This window comes from Arachis hypogaea, chromosome 6 (genome assembly GCF_003086295.3).
Source record: "Arachis hypogaea cultivar Tifrunner chromosome 6, arahy.Tifrunner.gnm2.J5K5, whole genome shotgun sequence".
NCBI classification, from domain to species: domain Eukaryota; kingdom Viridiplantae; phylum Streptophyta; class Magnoliopsida; order Fabales; family Fabaceae; genus Arachis; species Arachis hypogaea.
Window position 1 is genome coordinate 65,705,705 of NC_092041.1, and position 9,459 is coordinate 65,715,163.

The 9,459-nt window shown below is 39.9% G+C and overlaps 1 non-coding gene across 1 annotated transcript; it reads right to left on the reverse strand.

Moving 5' to 3' along the window:
* Window positions 1-8,519: 8,519 nt before the first annotated feature.
* Window positions 8,520-8,627, reverse strand: LOC112699896 (small nucleolar RNA R71). Its single transcript, XR_003152829.1, has one exon. It is a non-coding gene; the product is annotated as a small nucleolar RNA R71 (small nucleolar RNA).
* Window positions 8,628-9,459: the final 832 nt, after the last annotated feature.

The following is a 9,459-nucleotide window of genomic DNA, read 5'->3' on the forward strand; positions in this document are numbered from 1 at the left end:
AGAGGACCCAAATCAACACTTATCTATCTTCTTGAGGATTTGTAATACTGTGAAAACCAATGGCGTGCCTCCTGACAGCTACAAGTTGTTGCTCTTTCCATTTTCTCTCAGAGATAAAGCCACTCAATGGCTAGAGACATTTCCAAAGGAGAGCATCAACACTTGGGATGACTTGGTGAGCAAGTTTCTGGCCAAATTTTACCCCCCTCAAAGGATCATAAGATTGAAGACTGAGGTGTAGACATTCACTCAAATGGAGGCTGAAAATTTATATAAAGCATGGGAAAGATATAAGGCACTATTGAGGAAATGTCCACCAGAGATGTTCACTGAGTGGGATAAGCTGCAGAACTTCTATGAGGGACTCACTCTGAAGGCTCAAGAAGCACTTGATCATTCAGCCGGAGGCTCATTACAACTAATGAAAACTACAGAGGAAGCTCAAAATCTCATTGATATGGTGGCTAACAACCAATATTTCTTTGCTCACCAAAGGCAACGCCAACCATCACAAAGGAGAGGAGTAATGGAGTTGGAAGGAGTGGATTCAATCTTAGCTCAAAACAAAATGATGCAGCAGCAGATTCAACAATAATTTGAGCAAATGGCCAAAAGGATTGATGGCTTGCAAGTTGCATCAGTGAGTGCCACAAGCCAACCATCAACTCCTTGGGGGCAAAATGAAGAAATTCAAGAAGAGCAACAGCAAGAGCAAGTCCAATACATGCACAACCAAAATCCTGGAGCTAATGAAGTCTATGGAGATACTTACAATCCTTCTTGGAAGAACCATCCCAACCTCAGATGGGGAGACAACCACAATCAAATTCAGCAGCCATGACAAAGGAACTCAACTCAAAACAATTGGAAAAACAAAACCACAACAACCAGCCAACCGCTACCCAAAACACATACAGAAAACCACAAAATACCTATCCCAACTCTAACCATTATTCACCCAATAACCACCCAACTAACCAAAACACTTACCATCATCCATCAGCACCCCAAAACCAACCAATCTCACAAGACTCTCAGAGGATCACTAATTTAGAGATGCTCATGGAAAAGATGATGAAGAACCAAGAATTGACAACAAAGAACCAAGAAGCTTCCATGAAGAACCTAGAGAGGCAGATTGGGCAAATCTCCAAATAAATTTCTATTGAAAAACCATCAAGCTCACTACCAAGTGACACCATTCCTAATCCAAAAGAGGAATGCAAGGCAATACAGTTGAGGAGTGGAAAAATACTGCTGAAAGATGAAGAAGCCACCAAGAAGCCCAAGGAAAGTGACCAGAAACAAGTTGAAAATGAGGCAGCCAATGAAGAAGAAACAACGGCAAGCAAGTACTCTCAGAATCAACCTCAAGAGAAAGAAAATACACCACGAAATCTGAAGAAGGGAAAGCAGATCGTGGAAGAACCAATTCCAAGACAACACCAAGGGAAGAAAAGCTTGACATCTCCACTGCCTTATCCCCAAAGATTCCACAAAGAGACAAAGGATCAACATTTCCATAAATTCCTTGAGACTTTCAAGAAACTGGAAATCAACATACCTTTGGCTGAGGCATTGGAGCAAATGCCTCTGTATGCCAAGTTTTTAAAGGAGCTCATCAATAAGAAAAGGAGTTGGAGTGAGAAGGAGACTGTAATGCTCAGTGAAGAATGCAGTGCATTAATCAGAAAAGGACTTCCTCCCAAGCTTGAAGATCCTGGAGGCTTCTTCCTACCTTGCACTATTGGAAGCCTATTCATCAACAAGGGGATGTGTGACTTAGGAGCAAGTATAAATCTAATTCCATCTTCTTTAGTGAAAAAGCTTGGCATAGGAGAGGTGAAACCAATACAGATGTCCTTGGAATTGGTAGACCAATCAGTGGTATATCCTAAAGGGTTGATTGAAAACCTTTTAGTTAAGGTTGACAAGTTCATCTTTCCAGCAGACTTTGTGATCCTAGAATCAGCATAGAATGAGAATGACTCCATAATACTTGGTCGACCATTTTTGGCCACTGCTAGAGCCATTGTAGATATAGAGCAGGGAGAGCTAACCCTCAGGATGCATGAGGAGAGCATCACCTTGAAAGTCTTTTCAGAATTACAAAGTAATGAAGAAAAAGCAAGACAAGTAGTGACTTCCTTCCAAAGCAAGCAATCAACAAGGTAGTAGAACAGAAAAATAAGCAGGTGCAAGAAGAAAAAGGAATTCAAAAAGAAACTGGGATGATAAACAAGAAGGAAGGTATCACAACCTAAGTCACTGTCAAGGAAGAAAGATCAATAAGAAAGAAAAAGATGAAGAACAAGAAGAAGGCTTACAAAGGGTGGAAGAATAAGAAAATCCCAACTGAAGGATTTTCCAAAGGTGATAAGGTGCAATTAGTGTATCAACAGCTGGGAACAGAAGATTATTACACTGTCAACCAAGTACTTTCTCTTGAGCATATTGAAATTGAGCATCACGGCACACAGAGAAAGCTTACAGTGAGAGGTGACAAGTTGAGACATCACCAGCATCAACCACCCTAAAGGGAGTTCAATGTCAAGCTAGTGACAATAAAAGAGCGCTTCATGGGAGGCAACCCATGATTTAAGATTCCTGTCTTTTCTTTCATCTAATAAGCTATGATTCCCCTGAGTATGATTTTGAACTTTCATATTTGATAAATGCATACATTGTTTTAGAGCATAAGTCAGACTTCTAAGTTTGGTGTCCCTTAAGGCACACTCAACTTTTGCTTTTCAAAAGAAAGGGGGCTATTCTTAGAACATATGAAACGTCATTTTGATGAAGCATATGACCAAACACTAAGTTTGGTGTCTACATATGTAATATTGTTCTACAGATCAGTTTCCTATTCATGGAATCAAAACCATACAGAAAGGGATCATGCATCATTATTTTTTTTAAATATAAAATACATCAATTGTGAAGAATGGTTTGCATTGATAAGCCATCCCCTCAATAAGAGATAAGTTTGGTGTTCACCAACTTTTAGCATATTTAATTAAGGGACACAATTGATCGCAAAAAAATCAAATAATAATTAAATAAAACAAAACAACTTTCTTCTTTATTACAAGTCAATTGCCAACGTTTATATTAATATTCTAAGGCTAGCTGTTTTGGTTTATTTAGGAGGAAGAGATTGCGACAAAAGCAAGGAGGGGCCACGGCTAGGATAAGCTAAGTGAGGATGGTCACATGTGCCTAGAGAAATGCGCTCCTTGGGAAGCAGAATCTGCATGCATGCACCATCGAACACATAAATGCATGCAACCAATGAGAAGAGAATCCTCGTCAAAGCCTCAACAAGGCATGCAGACCGTTCGATCCATGAACCTTTTGTATGATCAACTCAATCTCAACCCTTCATGAACACCAACGAACTCCTTCCTCATTCATTATGGTTTTTTTTAGAAGGTTTGAGGAATTTGCCTATAAATAGCCGTTAGCACCAAATGGCTTACACACTCATACAAACCACTTTCACTTGTAAGCCATAATCTCCTCTACTCCCGAAACTAAAGCCAACAATTTCTTTCTCTTGCACAACAAAATTGAGCATCATCCCAAACACAACACATTCTTCTCTTACTTCCAATTTTTACCTCCTTTTCACTTCAAATCTGATGGCCTCCTCAAGTTCAAAAAGAAGGCCAGGAAAGGAATCAATGGTGACCGAGCCTCCATCATTTGACACGAGAAAATTTAGGTCCCAGTTCCATGAAGGAAGATATCACAGATTCATGAAGACAAAGAATGTTATTTATGAGAAGGGCCTTGAGTTGAAGGAAGGAGAATACCCCATCATGAGGCAAATCACTAAAGAAAGAAGGTGGGAACTCTTATGTGCTCCTCTCGTTGACATCAGTGCAGTCATGATCAGGGAGTTCTATGCAAATGCTGTAAAAGAAAACAAAGATAGTGCTCCTTACACAAGTTATGTCAGAGGAGTTGAAGTGAACTTCGGTCCAGCAGCCATCACTAGAGCTCTAAAGTTGAGAACCATAACTTATGCAGAGCCTAGTTATGAGACCAGATTGCAGATGGAAAACAATCCTGATGAGATCTTGCAAGGGCTATGTGTAGAAAATACAGACTGGGAAAGATACTCAAAAGGAGTTCCAAGCTACTTGAGGAGAATAAACCTGACTCCTATGGCCAAAGGATGGTACGAGATAGTAAGGAGGTCTATTCTCCCTACTGGAAACGCTTCTTGGGTTACAATCAAACGAGCACTCTTGACATACTGCATCCTACATGGAGGTGAAGTCAACCTCGCACAACTCATAGCTGACAGTATTCAAGAGATGGCTAATAGCACAAGTAAATCAAGTGGTCTTGGACATCCAAGTACCATCCTTAGGCTATGCAACAAAGCGAGAGTGATCTTTGAAGATGAGGACACAGAAAAGGTCAAAAAGGGGAAAGGAATCACCAAGAAAAGTATGGAAGGAATGAATGAAGACGATGATCAAGAGGGGGTGGTAGCTCCCAGACAAAGGAGATCACAAAGAGAAGAAGGACGAAATCATGCTCATGATGCCAAGACATGAGCCAGTTACAAAGAGCAATTGAAGAACTATCTCAGCAACTCATGCAAGCTCAACAAGGACAAAATCAGGGGCGCCAAGAGCAATATCTAGAGCCCCATCCAGAGTTTAGGGAGCTATATTTGAAGGACAAAGAGGAACGAGAAGCTTGGCAGCATCAAATGGAGGAGAAGCAAGAGAGATGGCAACAACAAATGATGACTCAGCAGCAAGAATTTCAAGCACAGATTCTTGAAGGACAAAAAGAGCAATATAAAGAATTCAAAGAATCATATGACAAGCTGTATTTTAGTCAAGCTAAAGCAGGGGAATATAGTCACAACCTGTATCAATGGAAGAATATTCATCACACCATGGAAGAAGTTAGATATGTGCAAAGAATGAAGAGTGATGAAAACATACAAGCAAGGTTGGAGTACTTGACCCACAATTTGCCAACACTCAATCCACAGATCAAGCCATTTGAGCAATGCCCTGAATTTGATGCCAAGCAAAAAGCAAGGTCTCATCATTATACGGAGCTAACACTTAACAGATTGGAAGAAGTTGGACTCTCAGGGCTCTTAGATTCTGTTTGGGATAGAAGATGCCCTGGTGAAGAAGTCCGAGACTACTCCAAGCTAGGAAAGAGAAAGAAGAAAAAGGGAGAATCAAGCAGCAGCCACAATCATTAGAAGGTGGCAAAGTTCTTTCATACTTCCTCTTTCATGTCTCTAATAAGGAGATACATGTCTGAAACATGATATGCCTCCATTGTTTATTTCTTTTACTTCATGCAATTTTTGTTCTTTGCTTTTCTTTTAGTCATTTAATAAATAGCTAGAGAAATGCCAAATCTGCATGCTGCTTGTTATTCATCACTTAGATAAATTTTGTTTTGTTTCCCACATGCTTGAATAAAAGAGAATTATTTGAATTGAAAAGTAAAATATCCAATGTTGCATAAGTTAGAATGGAAGTTAATGGTGGTATATGTGTTTGATTAAATGCATAACTCATGAAATAATTGCTGCATAGTATCATTTTCATTAAAGTGTGAGTTAGCTTGCTGTTATAAAGATTCTTATCAATAAATAAAAAGCCCTTGAGAACAAAAACAGAAAGAAAAGGAAGAAGAAAAAGCCAATGTGGCAAGAAAAACAAAGAATAAAGGTTGGACACCAATAGCTTGGACCCTAGGACATATGCCTGTGGTGTTCTTGTACTAAGATATGCTTGGATAAGTAAATTCTATAGGGTATTTTAAAACCCGGTCACTTAGATCAACTGATTTGGGATGGCCAATTGAAAGTCCACAATAAAGAGCAACTTAGATACAGAACATTTAGTTATCCAAAGAGATGCTGGGCATCAATGATCCTAGGAGGAAATAGTGAGCCATGTGTCTGTGGTGGAAAGATGTTGAGTAAAAAAATAAAGCCAAAGGCTACTACTGCAACATTAGACACCAAACCTCCAAAAGAATAATAAGCTTGTCAAGCATTATAAGAAAGAAAAGTTAGCAAGGGAATAATTAAAAAGTAAGTCTTATAACAGCAAGTTTAGCAAGCCTTTGAGGAAAGATGTATATTATGTAACAGCAACAATAATTGAGTTATCATTGTCTGCATAAAGACTCCATAAATCAAGTTCTGCTATATGCCTAATAAGGATATGTGTTATTTTCTTGTTCATTTCATTTTCTCTTAGTTTTGATGCTTGCTTGGGGACAAGCAAGATTTAAGTTTGGTGTTGTGATGACAAGTCATCATATACCCATTTTTCAAGCTAATTTCACTTGCTTTATTAGTCTTTATGCACTTTCTTGCATCCTAAGTAAGTGATTTGGAATGAAAATGCATAACTTCTTTAAATCAAGCAACTACCATTAAATTGATGCTAACTCATGAGGTTTAAGCTAAATTTAATTGAATTTTAATTGATTTATAAGCCTTGTGAATTTAGTGATACTTTGAGTGGTTGTTTTGGTTTATTGTAGGTGAAGAAAAGAAGAAAAGAGAAAGCGTGCCTTAAGAAAGCATGGCCCAAGAGGGAAGAAGTGTGGCGCATAAGTGGAGGGAGCAAGCATTGCCCTCCACAAGGGCACACTGCCCTCTAGGAGGGCAACATGAGTAAACAAGCCTTGAGAGACAACACTGCCCTGCCCACGACAAGGGCAGAGCACAAATTGATGCCATGGATCAAGGGGAACAAAAACATGGCCCTGCCCTCCTCAAGGGCAATATCGGGCTCAACAAAGGAAGAAATACAAAGAAAAAGTTCACTATTGCTTGCCACAAGGATCGAACATGGAACCATGAGGAAACAAGAAACTAAGCCTTACTTTGGTGCCAAGAAAATCAAGGAAAAGAGGTAGCGTGCGCGTCACCCAAGTTTCGAACACGGAGCTTCAGCCTTGGCACATTGCCCTGCCCTCCACAAGGGCAGGGCAGCATTTTGGTGATGCACACACGCACACCATTCTGGCGCACCAAGGGAAGGCTCGGCAGCACCAGCAGCACGCACAGGCATCATTCTGGCGCACCAAAAAGTTCTGCCCTGCCCTCCGCAAGGGCAGCGCAGCATCCTGCAGCACCAACTCGCGCCACACGCACGCACCATGGGCCAAACGCATAATTTTCTGCCCTACCCTCCACAAGGGCAGGGCAGCCTCCTGGGAGCTACTTTCTTCATGGGCTAAAATTGGATTAAAAATCCAATTTAATTCATTTCTTCACCAAATCAAAAGCCCATCCAAATCCCAAGATCCAAGAATAGAAAGTGTATAAATAGGAGATAGTTTGATGTAATTAGGACCTTTTCCTTTACTTTTGAACTTTGATCTTTCTTTTGAGCTTTGAACTTTTACTTTTATTTTGAACTTTTGAACTTTCTCTTGGAGACTTCACTGAGATTTCAGAGAATTGGGGAGGAGAATTGATCTCTCTTCTTCCTCGTTCTTGCTTGAGCATTTTTACTTTTCTTGTTTGAGTTTTGGGTGTGAAGAATTGAGGAAATTCTGTCTCAATCTCCATTCAAAATCTCTTTAATTCCTCTTCTGCATAATTGAGTTTAATTACAATTCCTTTACTGCTTCTTCTTCAATTTCTTGTTCATTGCTTTGTGAACTTGGATCTGGGAAGGCAATTGAGATCTAGACTTTGCTATCTAGTCTCTTGGGTCCTGAGATTCCATTTTCCTTGTTGGTTCTTCTGTGAACCTCTGCTGCAAGATTAATTTCCATTTCTGTTTGAATTCTAGTTATTTCTAATTCAACTGCTGCTTTATTAATTGTTGCAATTTAATTTCCCTTGCTGAAATTCTGAATTCCCAATCCTTAAATCCCTTTTCCATTCAAGCAATTTACATTTCTTGCAATTTAAGTTACTGCAATTTACATATCTTGCACTTTAAGTTTCAGTCATTTAATTTCTTGTTCTTAAAGATTCAGCATTTTTACTTTCCTGCTCTTTAATTTACTGCAATTCTCCCTTCTCTCTTTACATTCCAAGCAATTTAGTTTCTGTCAACGATAAACCACTCAACCAATATTTGATTTGCTTGACTAAATCAACCACTAAACTAAAATTGCTCAATCCTTCAATCCCTGTGGGATCGACCTCACTCCCGTGAGTTTTATTACTTGATGCGACCCGGTACACTTGCCGGTGAGTTTTGTGTTGGATCGTTTTCCATTTCTGTTGGATCGACCTCACCCTTGTTCATAACAATTGCTCATTTGGAGGAAGTGCTCAAGAAGACCCCAATCAACATCTAACCACCTTCCTGAGAATATGTGACACTGTGAAGTCTAATGGAGTCTACCCGGATGTCTATAGGCTGCTTTTGTTCCCTTTTTCACTCAGGGAAAAAGCATCCAAGTGGCTTGAATCCTTTCCAAAGGAGAGCTTAACAAATTGGGAAGAAGTGGTGAACAAGTTTTTAGCAAGATTCTATCCTCCTCAAAGAATTAACAGGCTGAGAGCTAAGGTGCAAACTTTTAGGCAACAAGATGGTGAGACTCTCTATGAGGCATGGGAGAGGTTCAAGGACTTAACAAGAAGTTGCCCACCAGATATGTTTAATGAATGGGTTCAACTTCACATTTTCTATAAAGGTCTCTCTTATGAATCAAAAAGGCTGTAGACCATTCCTCAAGAGGCTCTCTAAACAAGAAGAAAACCATTGAAGAAGCCATACATATCATTGAGACGGTAGCTGAGAATGACTACTTATATGCCTCTAAAAGAAGCAACACTCGAGGAGTAATAGAGCTGAACCACATGGATGCATTGCTAGCTCAAAATAAGATGATCACCAAGCAGCTAGTAGATCTTACCAAGAAGGTGGAGGAAAACCAAGTTACAGCAGTCATCACTTCATCACCAACTCAAGAAGGAGTGAATATAGGAGAAGAAGGTGACTGGGAACAAGCCAACTATGTTGGAAACTCACCTAGACAAATCCATGATCCATACTCCAAAATTTACAACTTTGGATGGAGAAATCACTCCAACTTTGGATGGGGGAATCAACAAGACCAAGGCCAAGACCAGAGACGCCACAACCACAATTCCAACAATAATGCAACTCACCAACATACCTCACAGAGAACCTATCAACACTCACCTAACCACCTTTCTCAACCACCTAATCTCAATCCACCATCACTAACCGAGGATAGAATTTCAAGGATTGAGACTCTACTTGAAGACATATGTAGAGAAGTCCAAGACAATAAGGTGTTCAAGGAAGAAGTGCGAGACAATATCAAAACCCAAGAGGAAAACATTAAGAGACTGGAGTCCCAAGTAGGGTATCTATCTCAACAAATTCCCAAACCCACTGATGGATTTCCCAGTGACACGGAGAAGAATCCAAGAGGAGAAACAAGGAAGGTCAGGTGGGAAGAATG